The 21478-nt window shown below is 41.3% G+C and overlaps 1 protein-coding gene and 1 pseudogene across 7 annotated transcripts in view; both read left to right on the top strand.

Annotated features, from left to right (window-relative positions):
- Positions 1–21478, top strand: part of NR6A1 (nuclear receptor subfamily 6 group A member 1) — a 254041-nt gene that overhangs the window by 154170 nt on the left and 78393 nt on the right. The window lies entirely within an intron of this gene.
- LOC100992929 (ran-specific GTPase-activating protein-like) lies at positions 18413–21385 on the top strand (annotated as a pseudogene).

Below are 21478 nucleotides of genomic sequence, written 5' to 3' on the forward strand. Positions count from 1 at the left end.
CATAAAGCTTTCTATAGTTTCCAACTTCATAACCCAGCCCTAAGACTTTTTCCTTTGAAAATAGCTCATCAGAGACTAGAAAAGATACAAGTACAGAAACTTTCCCTGTAGCATTATTTGTAGTGGCCAAATAATAACACCTAGGTGCCCTGCGCTAGCTAATTGTGTTTCCATTCAGTTGACTGGCTTACAGCTGCTGAAATTGACTATATAAAAGACAAAAATAGAATGAAAATATTTACCACAAAACAAAAACCAGGCAGAATATACCAATTGCAGCCATTGAAGAAATGCCTTATGTAGGATAAGGGCCACCCGGGAATCTTCAAAATTGGTTCTCAAAGCTGGAGTGATTTCCTTTGATGTTAGTAGTGCTAATAAACAATGGGAGGGAGGAACTAGCTGAATGATTGGCAGCCTGGCTGAAATCTAGAATGAGTGACTTGCAGATTGACTGGGTGAAGTCTAAAAGTCTGGTTTCTAATCTCCTTACCCATCTCTCCATCTTGGCTCTTCCTCTACTGATCAGTATTTAGGTTTCTTCTGACTTTTTAAAATTGTAATAAATGTGCCTTATACGTATATTTTTGTGAACATGTGTATTTCTCTAAGATGGAGAGAAGTGGTATTTTTGGGTCACAGGGTGTGTGTAGTTTAAATGTTGGTAGATCCTGTAAGCTGTTTTCAAGTTGTACATCAACCACCAGCATTGTATGAGCATACCCATTTCTTCAAAACTTTACCACTGAAATATATCACTATTTTTAATTTTTTGCCAATCTGATGAGAAATGGTTTATAATGGTTGCTTTACTTTTGAGTTTTTATTAGTGACCTTTTCACTGTTACTCATTCTAATCATATTAGGGCATCTTTGCCTGGTCATATTCTTTGTCCATTGGGTGGTTTGCTTGTCTTTTTCCTACTGATTTTTAGGAACTCTTTATGTTTTGTAAATACTAATATATGTGTGTGTATAAGTATGTATATATATTTTGGGATCTTTGCCTTTTAGAAGTTAGACCTTTATATAGATGCAGATATGATCATCATTTCTTTAATGATACCTGGATTTCATGTTATGCTTAGAAAGACACCCCCTCTGTATATTATAATATATATGTTTTTGTTTATGTGGTTGTGGGATTGTGATTAGTTCTAGTTCTTTTTTTTTTTTTTTTTTTTTTTTTGAGATGGAGTCCCGCTTTGTCGCCCAGGCTGGAGTGCATTGGCGCGATCTTGGCTCACTGCAATCTCCGCCTCCCGGGTTCAAGCGATTCTCCTGCTTCAGCCAGTGGAGTAGCTTGGGATTACAGGCATGCGCCACCATGCCTGGCTAATTTTTGTATTTTCAGTAGAGTTGGGGTTTCACCATGTTGGTTGGCGAGGCTGGTCTTGAACTCCTGGCCTCAGGTGATCTGCTCACCTCGGCCTCCCAAAGTGCTGGGATTACAGATGTGAGCCACTGCGCCTGTCCAATTAGTTCTTTTGTATCTCAGGAAATTTCTGTTTCATGAGCTGCCAACAAGTTTTATGGCCAAATAAAACTTGGTTTTAAAACAGAAATGAGCTGGGCGTGGTGACTCACGCCTGTAATCCCAGCTTTGTGAGGCCGAGGCAGGCAGATCACCTGAGGTCAGGAGTTCAAGACCAGCCTGACCAACATGGTCATGGAGGTTGCAGTGAGCAGAGATTGTGCCACTGCACTCCAGCCTGGGCTACAGAGCGAGACTCTGTCTCAAAATAAATAAATAAATAAATAAATAAAACCTAAGATTGTACAAGTACTAAGTGGCAAAGTTTTTCTGGCTCCAAACATTCTAGCTACTGCTCATTTTAATTGTCTGAATTCCAGGAACATGTAAATTTTAACCTATAATCAGTCTTCTCTTGTTCAGCTCTTTGACAAAAGCCTTGTGACTCAGTGTCTGCTTACCAAGTTTTGTATCATTCTGAAAAAAAAAAAAAAAAGCAAAAACCCTTATATTTCACAAGGATTTGTTAGGTGCTTTGTGGGGGAATGGAGAAAGTTGGAAGGTTGGGATAATTAGGATTACGAAATAGTTGAAATAAATACTGTGTTGCTACTGATTTTAATAACCTTTGCTAGTTTCCAGTGTTTGACCTCTATAGAATTCACCATATACACATGCAGGATTTTAAAGGTGCTATATGGGCCTTTAAGAGACCAGGATTTTACTTCTCAGTTTTGTACCTGGTGCCCACGCTGGAACCCCAACTATATGTGCCTACTCCAGTTTCCTCTCAGAGGCCTATTATCATTTTGCTGAGTGTTGATTTTCGAATCATTATGACTAGTTGTGAAACACTGTAAAAAGCATCCTACCCATTTTGCTTAATTTATCTTTCTAATTACGGCATTGTAATGATGGAATTACATTCTATGCAGTTTTTAATGTGTTAGCCTGGAAGTTCAGCAATTTCTTTTTATGCTGCATTCATCTGAGCATTCTCAAAGTTACATGATAAAGAATCTAAGCTCTCCAACTTTGTATTAACTTGATCTGAATAGAAACATTCAGTGGAATCCAAGTATCTTATTTGTGTGAAAAGTGAACCTCACCAGGACTGAGTAAACACCATTAAAAGAGCAATACCAGGCTTTGAATCCAGTTATATCACTGGGACCACAAGGGCAAATAAGATTGTGGAGAGCCATTTTTCCAGGAATAGGCTTGCAAGGATTGTCTTTAATGCATTTGAGTGTCTCTTGCAAAGAAGAAGGACATGGTAAATGGGAAGGTCTGTTTGGGCAGAGTTGCAGAGACTTGAAAAGCACCAACAAAAAAAGAGAAAATTTCAGTGTGGTAGCCAGTTCATTGAGGAGGGGTTATGATGATATTATCTTTACAGTCATTTTTGTGCCAAGCTGATTTACAAAGGGAATTTTTGCATATGGTGGTGACTTTTGTCTATGTCAAGAGGAGCCTAAGGCAGAGTATATTTTTAGGATCTATTCTCTCAACCCGTTGGACTTGCCTCTCTGGCTCCTGCTGACTTATCCATCTCTCATGCCACAAACCTGCCATCACCACCTGTCTTAGATTCTATCATTTATAGATTGAATAGGACAAACAGCTAATCTGATAAGTGAATCAGTGCTCTTAGAATACCCGAGGGCTAGTTGTTGGGGGATATATAAATGCTAATTAGGACTTTCAGGAAATAAATTCTCTAACTTTGAAAGTTTTTCATTCTGGCTGGTGGAGACAGAAACTATTCTTGGCCCTGTGGAGCCCCAGAATTGTTCCCTCTACTCCTTTGGGATGATTTTTTCCCTGGCTTTGGGTAATTTTTCTCGTATATGTGCACTGATCAGTCCTCAGCTGAAGACTTGGAGGACCCCTCTGCAGATCTCAGCTGTGCTCTCTCTGCATAGCCCTCTCCCTGCTAGCCCTCTTCTTTGTGAACTCCAGCTGCCCTGGCCTCCTGGACTCCCAGCTTCTAATCCTCAACTCCTGGGACTGTTGAGCTCTACCTGGGTTCTCCCTTCCTGTGCTCTAGGCTGGAAACTCAGGGCTTCGGTGGGTATTTGTAGGACTTCCCTTGTTTGTTTCCTCTTTCTCTGGAGTCACTGTCTTTGGCCGCCTGAGGTCCAGTACCTGAAAATCATTGTTTTATATGGTTTGTCCAGCTCTGTAGTTGCCCCAGCCAGGTGACCAAATCTGGTCCCCATTACTCCATCTTGGCTAGAGTGGCAGAAGTCCATCTGTAAACTTTTATATACTTTTAAATATATGTTTTTGTAAATGAGATCAAACTGATTCTTTTCATTAACAAGATATTATAGACTTCTTTATGCCAGTAATGTTCTTTGTATTATACAGATTTATTAGCCATCCCCCTATTGATTGCAAAGTTTGAACTTTTCTTTTAATTTTTATTTACTTATTTATTTTTTGTTTTGTTTGAGATAGAGTCTTGCCCTGTCCACCCAGGCTGGAGTGCAAGTGGCTTGCTCACGGCTCAGTGCAGCCTCAACCTCCCAGGCTCAAGCGATCCTCCCACCTCAGCCTCCCTAGTAGCTTGGACTACAGGTGTGTGGCACCATGCCTGGCTAATTTTTGTGTTTTTTATTTTTATTTATTTTTTTAGAGACGGTCTTGTCATGTTGCCCAGGCTGGTCTCAAACTCCTGGGCTCAAGCAATCTGCCCACCTTGGCCTTCAAAAGTGGTGGTATTATAGGTGTGAGCCACCACACCAGGCCTTAATTTTAATTTTAATTTTATTTTAGAGACAGGGTCTTGCTCTCTTGCCCATGCTGGAGTGCAGTAGCACCTTCTTAGCTCACTGCAGCATCAAACTTCTGGGCTTAATTGGTCCTTCCGTGTCAGCTCCCAAATAGATGGGACTACAGGTATGTGCCACCACATCCAGCTAAATTTTAAATTTTTTGTAGAGATAGGGTCTCACCATGTTGGCCAGGCTGGTCTCAAACTCCCGGCCTCAAGCAATCCTTCCTCTTCAGCCTCCCAAAGGCTGGGATTACAGGTATAAGCCACCACTCCTGGCTTTGAATTTTAAAATTTATTTAGCTACTATATACAGTACTGCCATGAATATCTTCTCACTCCTGCACAAGTACTTCTGTAAGGTACATTCCTAGAATTAGAACTGCTATATTAAATGGCAAGGGCATTTTAAAGCATGGGCTTGGCTTTAATAAATAATGCCAAAAATAACCTCTCAAAATGTTGTACCAATTTGTATAATGGTTGTGTGATGGAAGATGTGAAAGAAAGAAAGAAAGAAAAGAAAGAAAGAAAGAAAAACCCAAACTACTACTTTGCATTGACATTGATAGGATATATGGGGGTTTACCTTACCCACAGTACAAGAGTTGTAACTGAAATTGGATCATTTTTAAGGGTATAATTCCTTGGCAGGCAAATTCTTAGATTGGTGTGATTTGCAACTGGCCCATCTGCTAACCCAGTTAAGTAACTGAGAAGAGGGGAGTATCTATGAGGTTCCTTTGCATAGTGCTCAGATGTGAGCTCCCCCTGCTTATGTTCCTGGTACTCTTCCCTTTAGGTGCAGTGCTATTTAAGTCCTGAAGAGATGCTGGGGTATCTGTCCAAGCAGGCTTGTCAAGAAGGGATGCTTGAAGAAGTCCCAGGAAAGCATTTTCTCGAAGTCATTGGTCTCCTCTCAGTCCTGGAACTGTTTTTTTCTCTGCTTTCCACACGGATTTGTCCTTACACATCTGAGCCCAGGGTCAGTTCTATGGAGGGTCTGCATAAGTCTTGTCTTTTGTTCCAAATGAAGGTTGCTCCTGGGAATCTGGGTGGACTATGAGAGTGAGGGGCAGAAGAGAAGAGTGGTTCAAGTCAGCAGTGGAAACCTATCCTTTGTTACTTGACATCTGCTTTAAATTCCTTGTTTAGTTTTATTTGGAAACCTTATCAAAAAGCACAAGGTTCTGGGACACAAGGAGCTAAACAGTATAGCTGCACAGCTCAGCTATCACTTTCTCTGGGAAACCCTTCCAGATATTCATCAGATACATATTAGGTTCCAAGAAAATAGTGGTGAGCTACTGGCACCCCAGCTAAGACAAGCACCTCTTCTCTGAGCACACCTTGTATTTTGCCCCTCTTCTAAGATAGATATCATTATCCCTTACACTGGCTTGCTGGCTTGAGCTCTTCAAGGATAAGATCTTGACTCATTCATCTTGACCTACCCATCCCCAGCTTAGCACAGAATGGGAATTGCTCAGTGTTGACCTGCTCTGAATGCTGAATTCTCTCTCATTCTCTCTCATTCTCTCTCATTCTCTCTCATTCTCTCTCATTCTCTCTCATTCTCTCTCTCTAAGACAGGGTCTCACTCTGTTGTGCAGGCCTGGAGCACAGTGGTGTAATCACGGCTCACTGGAGCCTCGACCTCCTAGGCTCAAGTGATCCTCCCACCTCAGCCCCCCAAATAGCTAGGACTACAGGCATGTGCCACCATGCCCAGCTGATTTTTTTTCTTTTAATTTTTAATTTTGTAGAAATGAGTGTCTCACTATATTGCCCAGGCTGGTCTCAAACTTCTGGCCTCAAGCAATCTTCTTGCCTTAGCCTCCCAAAGTGTTAGGATCAGAGGTGTGAACCACTGTGCCCAGCCTTAAATTGTCTCTAATTTTGGAGCAAAGACTGGAGAGTAGTCTTTGGTGGCTACTCTGGGGGATCTCTTCCCTACGGATGTCTGAGCAAGCACTCTGTCTCACTAATGGGCTTGAAAACAGAGATTCTTGTGGAGAACGTGACTCACGGTTCTGGAAGTAAGGAAAATAATAACTACTGCTAGGTTTGCTGGGCCTATGATAAGTACTTTAGTGATAATGAGAAGTATTTTACATACATTCTCAACCAAAATGGCCTGATCCCAATTTTTTTTTTTTTTAGTAAGGGAAGTGGAGGCTCACAGAGATAAAAGAAACTTACTGTATCTTACTGTGGGACACTGAACATGTTTAACTCCAAAGCCCACTATACCTGCCTCCTCCTTCCGCACAGTAAGTTTTGAAGAAGGCTAAACTACTGAATGGGTCAGGAAGAGGATACTTCCAGGTAGTATCCTCAAATAGCACTCCAACCTGAGATTCAGAAAGGAAAGTTATTTGGGGTCAAAAGCACCTCTCCGCTCAGCTTGGTGTATTGAACTCTTGAAATATACAATTATAAACACCTCTATGCAAGTAAACTAGAAAATCTAGAAATGGATAAATTCCTGGACACATACACCCTCCCAAGAATGAGCCAGGAAGAAGTTGAATCCCTGAATAGACCGATAATGAGTTCTGAAATTCAGGCAGTAATAAATAGCCTTCCAACCAAAAAAAGCCGAGGACCAGACAGATTTACAGCTGAATTCTACCAGAGGTACAAAGAGGAGCTGGTACCATTTCTTCTGAAACTATTCCAAACAATTGAAAAGGAGGAACTCCTCCCTAACTCATTTTATGAGGCCAGCATCATCCTGATACCAAAACCTGGCAGAGATACAACAAAAAAAGAAAACTTCAGGCCAGTATCCCTGATGAACGTCAATGCAAAAATCCTCAATAAAATACTGGCAAACTGAATCTAGAAGTACATCAAAAAGCTTATCCATCACGAGCACTTTGGCTTCATCCCCAGGATGCAAGGCTGGTTTAACCTACACAAATCAATAAACGTAATTCATCACATAAACAAAACTAAAGACAGAAACCACAGATTATCTCAAAAGATGCAGAAAAGGCCTTCTGTAAAATTCAACATCCCTTCATGTTAAAAACTCTCAATAAACTAGGCATTGAAGGAATATATCTCAAAATAATAAGAGCCATATACGAGAAACCCACAGCCAATATCATATACTGAATGGGCAAAAGCTGGAAACATTTCCCTTGAAAACTGACAAAAGACCGGGATGCCTTCTCTCACCACTCCTTTTCAACGTGGTATTGGAAGGTCTGGCCAGGAAATCAGTCAAGAGAAAGAAAGAAAGGTATTCAAATAGGAAGAGAGGAAGTCAAATTGTCTGTTTGCAGATGACATGATCCTATAAAAACCCCATCATTTCTGCCCAAAAGCTTCTTAAGCTGATAAGCAACTTCAGCAGTCTCAGGATACAAAATCAATGTGCAAAAATCACAAGCATTCCTATACACCAACAACAGATAACCAGAGAGCCAAGTCATGAATGAGTTCCCATTCACAATTACTATGAAGAGAATAAAATACCTAGGAATACAGCTAACAAGGGAAGTGAAGGACCTCTTCAAGGAGAGCTACAAACCACTGCTCAAGTAAATCAGAGAGGACACAAACAAATTGAAAAACATCCCTTGCTCATGGATAGGAAGAATCAATATTATCAAAATGGCCATACCACCTAAAGTTATTTATAGATTCAATGCTATTCCCATTAAACTACCATTGACATTCTTCAAAGAATTAGGAAAAACTGTTTTAAAATTCATATGGAACCAAGAAAGAGCCAATATACCCAAGACAATCCTAAGCAAAAAGAACAAAGTTGGTGTCATCAGGCTACCTGACTTCAAACTAGACTGTAAGGCCACAGTAAGCAAAACAGCATGGTACTGGTACAAAAACAGACACATAGACCAATGGAACAGGATAGAGAACTCAGAAATAAGGCTGCACATCTACAACCATCTGATCTTCAATAAACCTGAGAAAATCAAGCAGTGGGGAAAGGTTTCCCTATTTAATAAATGGTGCTGGGAGAACTGACCAGTCACATGCAGAAAATTGAAACTGGACCCCTTCCTTACTTCATAGACAAAAATCAACTCAAGATGGACTGAAGACTTAAATGTAAAATCCAAAACCATAAAAACCCTAGATGAAAACCTAGGCAGGACCATTCAGGACATAGGCACAGACAGAGATTCCATGATGAAGACACCAAAGGCAATTGCAACAAAAGCAAAAGTTGACAAATAGGACAGCAATAGAAACTATCATCAGAGTGAACAGACAACCTATAGAATGGGAGAAAATTTTCACAATCCATCGGACAAAGATGTAATATCCAGAATCTACAAGGAACTTAATCAAATTTAAAAGGAAAAAAACACATTAAAAAAGTGGGCAAAGGACATGAACAGACACTTCTCAAAATAAGACATTTATGTAGCCAACAAACATAGGAGAAAAAGCTCAACATCACTGATCATTAGAGAAATGCAAATCAAATCCATAATGAGATACCATCTCACACCAGTCAGAATGGTGATTATTAAAAAGTCAAGAAACAACATATGCTGGTGAGGCTGCAGAGAAATAGGAATGCTTTTATACTGTTGGTGGGAATGTCAGTTAGTTCAACCGTTGTGGAAGACAGTGTGTGGATTCCTCAAAGACCTAGAACCAGAAATAATACCCTTTGACCCAGCAATTCCATTACTGGGTATATACCCAAAGGAATATAAATGATTCTATTATAAAGTTACATGCACACATTTGTTCATTGCAGCACTATTCACAATAACAAAGACATAGAATCAACCCAAATGCCCATGAATGATAGACTGGATAAAGAAAATGTGGTATATATACACCATGGAATACTCTGTAGCCATAAAAAAGAATAGGATTATGTCCTTTGCAGCTCCTTTGGATGGAGCTGGAAACCATTATCCTCAGCAAACTAACATAGGAACAGAAAACCAAACACTGCATGTTCTCATTTATAAGTAGGAACTAAACAACGTGAACACACAGACACAGGGAGGGGAACAACACACACTGGGGCCTGTTGGGGGCGGGGGAGGGAGAGCATCAGGAAAAATAGCTAAGATATGCTGGGCTTAATACCTGGGGGATGGGTTGATACATGCAGCAAATCACCATGGCACACATTTACCTGTGTAACAAACCTGCACATGTACCCTGAAACGTAAAATAAAAATAAAATCTAAAAAGTGCTTTTTTCTTTTTTAAATTTTGTTTTCTGGTTGTCATTTTTCCTCCTAAGCACGAAATTATTTTTTTTATTTATTTTTTTGAGACTGTCTCCTAGGCTGGAGTACGATGGCGTGATCACGGCTCACTGTAGCCTCAACCTCCTGGGCTCAAGCAATCCTCATGCTTCATCCTCCCAAGTAACTGGGACTACAGTTGTCTGCCACCATGGCTGGCTGGCTTGCTTGCTTGCTTATTTATTTATTTGTTTATTTTTGTAGAGACAGGGTTACGCTATGTTGCCCAGGTTGGTCTTGAACTCCTGGCCTCAAGCGATCATCCTAACTTAGACTGCCAAAGTGCTGGGATTGTAGGTGTTGGCCACCGTGCCCACCCAGATATTATTTCATGAAAAACATTATTCTAAGTAATATTAACTAAGTTTATTGAAAATTTACTGTTTGCCAGGCATTGTGTTGAACATTTTTCATAAGATTATCTCTTTCAGTTCTCACAGAGACTCCATGGGGTAGGTAATGCTAACAACCTATTTTATAGATGAGGAAATTGAGACAAGTTATGCAATTTACCTAAAGTCACATAGCTAGTAAATTTACAGGATCCAAAATTTGAATCTCGATTTAACCCTAGAATTTCTTTGCTGAACCTCTCTTTTATTCTATCTTCCTATTAATTTTAAAGAGATGGGGTCTCACTGTGTTGCCCAGGCTGGAATCCAGTGGCTACTGACAGGCACAATCCCACTTCTGATCAGTATGGGAGTTTTGACCTGCTCCATTTCTGACCTAGGCCAGTTCATCCTGCCTTAGGCAACCTGGTGGTCCCCTGCTACTGGGAGATCACCATATTGAAGCTGAACTTAGTGTGGAACACCGGATTGGCATAGTGTACTATAGCCCAGAACTCCTAGGCTCAAGTGACCTTTCTGCCTCAGCCTCGTGAGTGGCTGGGACCGTAGGGATATGCCACCATGCCCAGCTTATTCTATCTTTCTATAAAAGAAAAAATAAAAAGTCCTGAGCTTGAGAGAATGGGGCCTGAGTTGCAGTTCCAGGATGTCCAGGAGCAGCATCAAGTTTTATTGTCCCTTGTGCTGGAGTATGTATCCCAATCTCTGATACCCGTTCCCTTTACTCAACATATTTAAAGGTTAAACTAACAAAAACCTGAGTTCCAAAGCCCAGGATTGAATAATATTTCAGGATTCACCAAAGAGAAAGATGAGTGAATATACACAGAAAGGGAGCAGGAACTTAGAAAGTAGCAGGGAAGCAATATCCCCTTTCCTCAGTTTATCAAGTTCCTATTGACAGGGAGGTGCCCATGGCCTTTGGGGTCAGACAAGCTGCCAGCGGGTGATGGCACATACCCTGTGTTCTTGGAGTTTGTTAAATTACCTCACTGTCACATGAACATAGAGTTGTGTTATTAAAGATAATTTTAGTTAGTTTGAACTGTATACTTATTTAATCAATAACCCTGAAGAATCACTGTTCCCATTTAACAGACTTAGGAGAATTGAAGTGCCTTGCCCAAGTTTACAAAATTAATGCATGTTGTATAGTTGCTATTTGATACCAAGTTTGTCTGACTCCAAAGTATATAATTCCAGGCTGCCCCTTATTTTATTTAGCTCTTTCTATAGAATTATGGATTTCTTGGAAGCCTAGGCCTTTTTTTTTTAATCCATCAGACATATATCAAGTACCCATTTTTGCTGTGTTCTGTGATAGATTCCAGGAATACAGAAATGAATCAAACCCTGGTCCCTTGTTCTTGGAATATTCACAGACCCATGGACACATGGAGGCAGGCACACAAAGGGATGAAATGGTGGACATTCATAGAATTGGAACCTTTAGGGCAGGGAAGAGTAGGAGAAGATTTCATAGAAGATGTCATGCCTGAATTTGCTGATCATTAAATAATTCATGGAAACTAGCCAGGCAGAAGTAACACTACATGCAAAGGCGCATTTGGGAAACTGCAAATAGCACTATTTGCTGAGAGCATTGGGAATATGAGAAGGGAGAAGGGAGAGGAAGGCTCTTATGAGGTTGGGAAGGTGCTTTATTCTGAAGGCCGTGAAAGGTTTTAAGTAGAACTGGCATGGTTTTGAGTCTTAGCAGCCAGGATGGAGAATGGATTGCAGGAAGGTGATGCAGAAAAAGAGAAAGGAAAAAGCAAGGAGCAAGCAAGACATACCCATAAAGGAAGCTACTGAAATAAGCCAGATGGGAGATAGTGGTGGTCAAGACTGTGAGAGTGATGACAGAAACAAATAGATGGATTCAAGATTTGTTTGTGTGCTTTAATTTTTATAAAACAAAAATAGAAATACAAAGTAGTATAATGAAGCCATGTACCCAGCCTCAACAACCATCATCGAAGGGCTAACCCTGTCCTACTCATACTTCCACCCATTCATTTTCCATTTTATTTTGAAGCAAATCTTAAGTATCATTATTTCATTTGTTAATATTCCAGTATGTATCCTTATCCTTTAAAAGTGTGGGGTTTGTTTGTTTAGTTGGTGTTCTTTTGTTTTTGTTTTTTGAGGCAGAGTCGTGCTCTGTTGCCCAGGCTGGAGTGCAGTGATGCGAGGGTTTTTTGTTTTTAAGAGACAGGCTCTCACTCTTGCTCTGTCACCCAAGCTGGAGTGGCTGGAATGCAGTGGCATGATCACAGCTCAGTGTAGCCTAGAACTCCTGGCTCAAGTGATACTCACGCCTCTCAAGTAGCTAGGACTACAGGCACATGCATCACCACACCTGGCAAATTTTTTGTAAAGATGGATCTCACTTTGTTGCCCAGGTTAGTTTTCCTAATCTGTAGATTTTCTCCTCCATCTTTTTTCCCCCTCTAAGTTGAGACGTTGGTGGTTTGTCTTGCTGAATTTACCACACCCAGATATTGCCGATTACATCCTTGTAATGTAGATGAATGTGTTATTCTGAACTTTGTAGTTCTTTTATTTTAGAAGATGGATATAGAGACTTAGTCAACTTCAAGCCTTCAGATCCAACATTTTTGGCAAGACTACTTCATGGGGGTGTTGAGTTCTTCCATCAGAAGATATGTACTGTCTTGTTCTTTCTTTTTGTAATGGTTAGCAGCGTTTGATGATTGGTATCTAGGATCTATTATTTCATGGTGTTATTCTAATTCCAGTATTTCTTGTTTGTTTATCCTCTGGAATGCTTCTATAAAGAAATTTGTCCATAGCTGTTTATTACCCTGTGGTATAATTCATCTAGGAAAGGCAAGATAAATACTGATTTTTCCCCTTAATATTTTTTTCATTAAAAAAATTTTTTTTTTTGAGACAGGGTCTTGCTCTGTCACTCAGGCTGGAATGCAGTGACACGATCTCTGCTCACTGCAACCTCTGCCTCCCGGGGCTCAAGAAGCAATCCTCCCATCTCAGCCTCCTTAATTGCTGGGACCACAGGCGTGCACCACCACACCCAGCTAATTTTTTGTATTTTTGGTAGAGACGGGGTTTTGCCATATTGCCCAGGCTGGTCTTGAACTCCTGGATTCAAACGATCTACCCGCCTCAGCGTCCCAAAGTGCGGGGATTACAGGTGTGAGCCACTGTGCCCTATTTAATAATTTTTAAGTGATGCTCAAATTATCCCATCTTTGTTTAGTAAATACCTCTTCAGGGTAGCTGATTCACCTACTTTTGAGGGGGTAGAAAAGACAGGATTTATGACAGGTTGTATGTGGAAGAGAGGAGGAAGGAGCCATGGAAAGAGTGCCAGGTTTTTGGCTTGGGTGATTGATGCCTTTCACTGAACAGGGGGGCCAGAGAGAGGAACAGATTTTTAAAGGAAGACAAGTTTGGACTTGTCTGAGGTGCTTATGATGGATACATCTAGGTGGAGATGCCCAGGAGGCAGTTGGATATCAGGATGTGAGATTCAGGGGAGCAGTTCCTGACTCCAGGACCTAGGATAAGGCTCAGTTGCTGAGTGTAGTTGACTCAGATTGGGATTATGTGCGTTATTTCTTGTTTGATAAAAATGGATTCCTTTGCCATCAGGAGCCAAGTTCTACCCTAAAGAAAGACTGCGTAAGCCCTCATTGTCCTTTCTTTTACCTATGCCTATCCTTAGAGAGTTCAATTTTTAGTAGAGTGGAAAGGGATAGAACTGGTGCAGGTAGGATTGCCACTTGCTGATTTGCAACTGATCTTGTCAGATTTATTACAGCCAATCCCTCAATTAGAGGAGAGCTCTGTGTATGGGTAAGATTTACTGGAGCTGGAATTGGGACTGGGAAAACTGGTTTCGGCTTTGCGGGAATGGCTGGCCTAAGGTGGTCTATTTGTATTCCTGAAGGGTTTTTTTCCCCCTTTCCTATGTTGCTGCTTTCTGAAGCAACTCCTTTCTTTCCTTTCTTCAGTCAACAAATATTCAAGCACTGGAGATACACTGGTTGGCAAAAATATGGGGCACAGTCCTTGGTCTCATATTTCGGAATCCAGTGACGGATACATATGTTATATATGTTAATCAAAAGATCGTCAGCAACAGGTGGTTCTACACTGATGCAGGAACCCAGCAAATGACATATTGATCAGGAACCTTTGACTACCAGTACCAGCCCTTCATTGTTGGAAGATTTAGTCTCAGGTAGGCTTCTAAATCAGAAAATGTATATTTAACACAAGGCCTGAAACATGGGAGACTCTGAAGTAGAGTTTGTCTAGGGGAAAAAACCTGTCGTGAGGTAAGATGAAAGAGTTAGAAAATGTGAAAATGAAGAAGAATATGAATGCACTATTAAGGAATTCAACAGAAGAACTGTATCCCACCCACACAACACACACACCTCTCGAGGAGCCATCTAATTGCTTTAATGTATTATGAAAGCCTTTTAAATACTAAACTGAAGACAGCCCTGGGCTTGACTCTTTGGAGTACATGAGATTAATAAGAAAGGATAGAATTGTAAAATAAAAATACTACGTGATGAGTAATGTCGTAGTATATTTTAGGGATCCAGGCAGAAGGGAAGAAGGGTGCGATTTGACTTTGAGTTTAAGTCTGGGAGAATGGAGTCTTAAAATATTTTACAGAGGAGGTGATTTTTAAATTGAGTCCAGTAAAATTAGTAAGTGGGAGTGGAAACTATAAGGAAATAGTGAAAAGAGTTATTCCAGGCAAATGGAATAGCTTAGTATAATATTTGCACTATAAGTAAGTGGGTCAGCATGGCTGGAGTAATGGGTACTTAAGAGGAGTGGTGGGAAATGAAGCTGGAGAAGTCAGGAAGAGCTGGGTTATAGAGGGAGGGCCTTAGGAGTGTGGGCCTTTATACCATAGGTTCCTGGGAACCACTGATGGGACTCAATGAGATCATGCCACACTTAATGGGGGCATTTTATCTTGCCTTTTCCCAGAATTCTCACATAGAACTGAGTTCTTTTTAGATAGAAGTCTTTTCCTATATCATCTGACGTTGTTTCTAGGTCAGGTAGATGGATGTATGAACAAATGAAACAACCAGAGAAGTCAGGGCTGAAACCAGAGTTGGCTTGGAAAAACTAACCTTCAAGTGGTCTACCTTTATAGGAGCACCAAAGGAGAAAGCCTGTCACTTTACTCTGCCCCCAAGTTTGAGACTTGCTTTGTACAACTTTGATCTTTTTTTACTTCAGCTTCACATGTTGCTTAACAGCAGTTTGAGCTGTTGCTGTGTTCAGGGCTAGAGTATTTATTTGCATTAATCTCTGGGCCAATCTGGGTCTTGAGAAGAAGGTAAACAGTCATGGGTGCCAAATGTGATGAATAAGTCCCAACTTGTTTAGACCTCTCAGGAGACAAAATAGTTGACTGCGTTTATATTTATATGCTCTGTATCTGATTCCTTTGTTTTCATTCAAAAAGGACTTATTTATTCATATTATAATCTGTTCTTGATGGGGATACTTTAAAAATTCATGGATAAAATCTTGACTGGGGAATTGTGAGAAATTTTAAATGGAGGAAAAGCTCACCTTTTCCAGGTTCCTCAGTTCGCAGGTAGGAAACTTACCTAATTAAATGTCTTACACATATTTAAATTTCCTGGATTGTCCCAAAAATGTCTTTTTGCAATTGTTTGGTTCAAATCAGGATCTAAAAGTACATATATTGCATTTGGTTGTTAACACAAGGCTGTTCTTTTTTTTTGAGACAGGGTCTTGCTGTGTCACCCAGGCTGGAGTGCAGTGGCGTGATCACAGTTCACTGCAACCTCTCAGGCTCAAGCAACCCTCCCACCTCAGCTAGGATAGCTTGGGCTTCAGGCGTGTGCCACCATACTGGCTAATTTTTTTTTTATAGAGACAGGTCTCCCTATGTTTCCAAAGCTGGCCTTGAACTCCTGGGCTCAAACGATCCACACACCTCTGCCTCCCAAAGTACTGGGATTACAGGTGTGAGCCACCTTGCTGAGCCTATGTAAGCATACTCTATATATGCTTTATATATATAGTCTATATACAGTCTTTTTTTTTCTTTTTTTTGTTTTTTTTTTTGACACAGAGTCTCCCTCTGTCGCCCAGGCTGGAGTGCAGTGGCACCATCTAGGCTCACTGCAAGCTCCGCCTCCCGGGTTCACGCCATTCTTCTGCTTCAGCCTCCCGAGTAGCTGGGACTACAGGCGCCCACCATGACGCCCGGCTAATCTTTTGTATTTTTAGTAGAGATGGGGTTTCACTGTGTTCGCCGGGATGGTCTCGATCTCCTGACCTTGTGATCCACCCACCTTGGCCTCCCGAAGTGTTGGGATTACAGGTGTGAGCCACCACACCTGGCCAGTCTTTTTTGTTTGTTTATTTGTTTTGAGACAGAGTCTCGCTCTGTCGGCCAGGCTAGAGTGCAGTGGCGTGATCTCTGCTCACTGCAACCTCCGTCTCCGGGGCTCAAGCAATTCTCCTGCCTCAGCCTCCCGAGTAGCTGGAATTACAGGCGTGTGCCACCATGCCTGGCTAATTTTTGTATTTTTAGTAGAGATGGGGTTTCACCATGTTGGCCAGGCTGGTTTTGAACTTCTGACCTCAGGTAATCCACCCGCCTTGGCCTCCCAAAGTGCTGGGATTGCAGGCGTGAGCCACCGCATTTTTTTTTTTTTTTCTTAAAGCACACTCTGTAGTCTTTTTTTTCCCCCCCACAGCCAGTCATATTACTCTTTTACATAGCATTGGCATTACAGAATCTTTTGAGATCGTCTTTATTCCTTCTCCTTCTTCCTTCAGGTCTTGAAATACCTTTCCTACTTGTCTGCCTGTGGAACTTCAAGGTTCAGCCCAAATGTAATGCCCTCTCTGGCACCTCAGTCTGTTCTAATGAATTGCTTCTTCATCTTTGTTTCTCTAACACTTTTCTTACCCACTTTAGTTACAGTACTCATAACATCATACTGTCATTTATCTGTTTGGTGTATGTGCACTGCTCGTGAGTTAGTATGGAGTGGTGAGAAATAAGGTTGGAGGTCAGCAGATGATGAGTACTTCTAGGGCAAGGATCACATAATATTATTTTATGTCAACATAGCCAGCATAGTGCCTAGCTCATAGGAGACACTCCATGAGTGTTTGTAGAATTGGATTTTTAAAACCTGGTTTCTGGAATATTTTATTTTAGTTTCCAATCCTTGAGTTTTTTCCTGAACTATGAATTCTTTCCACCTCCAGGAGTTGAAGGCATAACTGGAAATTGTATCCAAGGATGTTCTTAGTTGCTCTCATTCTTTCTCCACTCTCAGGAACTTTGCTTCTTAGTCCCAGATAATATGGACTTCATTTGACTGTGATTTCATTATTCCTATTTAGTTGAATTAAACTCTTTCCCTTGCCATAGGGAATGTCTGTATCAAGGATCTGACAGATGAGAACCAGAGATCTTGGGCTCTTGTTTTTTGTTTTAACCTCTGTAAGTTTAAAAAGGAATTTGAAACATTTTCTGCATGCTCCTGATTTTCTAAAATGGATACAAGTCCCTCTCCTTGAGAATGGTCACCGGGCTTTCACTTTGCATCAGACATTCATTGAAAGGTTCTTAAAAACAAATAAGGCAGAAATGATTCTAGTGATCATGTGGCCACTAGATTTGCTGTCTTTTGTTTTACACTGAAGAACTAAACTTACCCCTTCAGCCTCAAAATCTGCAGTCATCTTTGAGAGCGTCTATTTGAATAAACATATGGGAAATGGTGTTAAGAACATCTCAAAAGAGGCTTTGCCTTTTCCTGTCCTCAAGATACGTGGTTTAGTGGAAGAAATGGAGGACTGGGATATTTTATTTTCTTCTCTATTGGTCTGATGACTCCTGCCTCTTCCTTTCTTTGAGCTTCATTCAGTTTGTCCATCTTTAAAATGAAAGTGGAAACAATCTCTTGGTGGTTAACTAAGGTTCTGCCATTCATAATTTGGACTTCATGGCCAGACGCAGAAGGAAGGAGCTACGAGTAGTCGCCGAGAGGCCGCGGAGCCGGCGACGACCGACTCAGCCGAGCGGACGCCGCCGCCGCGCCCTCATGGCGGCCGCCACGGACACTCAGGAAGACCACGATACTTCCATTGAGAATGCAGACGAGTCCAACCATGACCCTCAGTTTAAGCCAGTATCTCTTCCTGAGCAAGAAATTTTAAAACGCTGGAGGAAGATGAAGAGGAACTTTTTTTTTTTTTTTTGAGACGATGTATCGCTTTTGTCGCCCAGGCTGGAGTGCAATGGCGCCATCTCGGCTCACTGCAACCTCCGCCTCCCGGGTTCAAGCGGTTCTCCTGCCTCGGGCGCCCGCCGCCACGCCCAGCTATTTTTTGTATTTTTAGTAGAGATGGGGTTTCACCATGTTGACGAGACTGGTCTCAAACTCCTGACCTCAGGTTATCCACCCGCCTCGGTCTCCCAGAGTGCTGGGATTACAGGAGTGAGCCACCGCCCCCGGCCAAAGAGGAACTTTTTAAAATGGGGGCGAAACTGTGATTTGCCGCAGAGAACCATTTCCCAGAATGGAACGAGCGAGGCACTGGTGACGTCAAGCTCCTGAAGCACAAGGAGAAGGGGACCACCCGCCTCCTCATGAGGAGGGACAAGACCCTGAAGATTTGTGCCAACCACTACACGCCAATGGTGGAGCTGAAACCCAACGTGGGTAATGACCATGCCTGAGTCTGGAACGACGAGTGCCCCAAGCCAGAGCTGCTGGCCATCCGCTTCCTGAATGCTGAGAATGCACAGAAATTCAAAACAAAGTTTGAAGAATGCAGTAAAGAGATTGGAGAGAGAGAAAAGAAAAGATCCGGCAAAAAAGCGATCATGCCGAAAAAGTGGCGGAAAAGCTAGAAGCTCTTTCGGTGAAGGAGAAGGGAGAAGACCAAGGAGGATGCTGAGGAGAAACAATAAATCGTCTTATTTTTTTCCTCTCTTTCCCTTACTTGTTTTTTATTTTTTTTTATTTTTTTTTTTATTTTACTCTGCCCCCCTTTTTTGGTTTGTTTTTATTTGGTTTCGTTTTTACAAAAGGCCGTTATATAAAGAACAAAATTTTAAAATAATAATTTGGACCCCATTAGATTTGCAGTATGCAAATGCTACGTATGTTTGGATTTAGAATTTTGTTTATCTACTTTTTTCCCACATTTCAAAGCTAGTATTAGCAAGTAGAAAATGTTGATTTCCTGTTTTCTCTCTCCTTCCCACTTATAAATTCCAGTACTGTTAATCTTAAATGATTTTTCTTCTTCTTCTTCTTTTTTTTTTTTAAGTAGGGACGAGGTCACTCTGTTGCCCAAGCTGGAGTGCAGTGACTATTCAGAGGCCACAATCATAGCGCACTGCAGCCTCAAACTCCTGGCTTCAAGCCATCCTCCTGCCTCAGCCTCCTGAACAGCTGGGACTACTGGTGTGCACACCCATCCCCAGCTAAACAATCTTACTTGGAGGCGTAGTTAAAAATTAGTGTTTAGGCCGGGTGTGGTTGCTCATGCCTGTAATCCCAGCACTTTGAGAGGTTAAGGCAGGTGGATCACTTGAGCCCAGGAGTTCAAGACCAGCCTGGGCAACATAGACTCCCATCTCTACCCAAAATTTTTACAAATTAGCCAGGCGTGGTGGTGCGTGCCTGTAGTCCCCTGTAGTCCCAGCTACGTGGGAGGCTCATGCGGGAGGATTGCTTGAGCCCTGGTGGAGGCTGCAGTGAGCCATGATTGCACCACTGCACTCCAGCTTGTGTGACAGAGCAAGGCCCTGTCTCAAATAAAAAAATAAGATTTAGAGTTCATCTTTTGCATTCACATGGGCAGTGTGGTGTCTGTTCATCTTCTCTCGCCTCTTCCTCCCAGTAGAGTCTATAAAGTGCTCTCAAAAAACTTGTGGGACTGAGAATGCTGAAGAAATGTGGCTCTATATCCAAAGATGAAACTTAATTGTCTCCTTAAGCTATGTTAAAGATTTGTTCTCAGGCTTATGGGTGCATCAAGGATTGTTAGTTGGACTCACCTTGAAAATCAAGGCGTCTGCTTCAGTCTTGGTAGCAGAAGTTAGACTAATAGCTCCTTATTCATCTTTTCCTCCAAAAGTTGGTGCAATAAAGCACAGAGGCTTACTACACCTCTGTTGTGTGCAGATATTTAGTTCTAATAAATCCATATCCTTAAGGGAGACAGAGAGCTGCCCTTTGTTTCCAGTTGAGTAGCTTTTTGCTAGTGGACCTTCCCTTCCATTTTTTCCACCCTCATTCTATTTGTAGTCACTTTACTAAAATCATTTAAGAACTACGTTAAATCCACAGGGACTGAGAAGAAAATATTAATCTATGGGGTTGGGGTGGGGGTGGGAAAGCTGGTCAGTGTATTTATGATGGGGTAAAGTGTGTCATGGCAGTGGCAGAATATTTATTTTTAGACAAATTACAGCCTTTTTCCTCGTCTAAATCATTGGTCACTTTCTCTTTAGGCTCTACTTTGTAAGATGACCCTAATGCTCTCTGTTGGTTAGAAAAGCCCTCTAGTAATGGTAGTAGCAATATTTGCCATTCAGTTATATGGCTGCTAAGTGACAGATTCCAGTCCTACTCCAAGAAGGGTCTCCTTTTTCTGGAATACTGCTGTAAAGTGTGCATAGCCTTTAAGTTATTCCTAAAGCTAAATTGGCAGGGGAGATTTCATAGAATGAAACATTTTACACAGTTAAAAAGCATTTATCCTCAGGAATCAGTTTCTCTTGGGGACATTCCACCTTCTTAGTGAAGCTTGCCCTTTTATTGTGTCCTGATATTTGAATGTTTAGCTGAATGTTTGACATCATGTGCCATTAGCATGTGGCTCCAATTTGCCAGCCTTTGGGGTACTGTGGTAAGGTATGAGTGTGTATGTGCACACTCGGTGTTATACACTCTGCTGCATGCTGCTGGTGTGGTTCATGAATCAGGGAAGCTATAGCATGATGATTGTTTAAGATCTTATGAGTTTTAGGGGAATGAAGCAAGAAGCTTAGTTTGAAGGTGTAAACTTTTGGCTGAGGGTAAGGATTGGGGGTGGTGAAATTAGTAACTTTTGCTTTGTAAAAGGATTTTGCAGACCTAGTTTCTGTTCTCCAAACTAATATGTATAACCAGAGCATTCTTGCATTCTTTCAAACTAGTATAGATAACCAGAGCATAGAAATGAAGGGCTAGAGTTAAAGTAAGCCCTGCAAACAACTCTTAGCTCTGTGTATTAATTTTCTTAGAGGAATTTGCCTTGTCATTGTTTATTATAATGACAGAAAACAGGGAATCCCACTTCTGCACGCCCCCCATACCCCCCAGAAAAACCCTGCATACCTAACATTGAGTTTCCGTTTTGTCTTTTCCTTAGACCGAAAGGTTTTGGCTTTAAATTTTCTAATCCAGTCTGGAAGACTATAGCATAGAATAGTTCTTGAAAAAAAAGAAGAAAAGCCCCACATACCAGAACCCTTTTAAATAAATTCTTTTAAAATGCTGCCTTTTAATTTTAGGATCTTAGCTTAAAGAAGACTGGAGGAGAATTT

This window comes from Pan paniscus, chromosome 11, assembly GCF_029289425.2.
Source record: "Pan paniscus chromosome 11, NHGRI_mPanPan1-v2.0_pri, whole genome shotgun sequence".
NCBI lineage: Eukaryota > Metazoa > Chordata > Mammalia > Primates > Hominidae > Pan > Pan paniscus.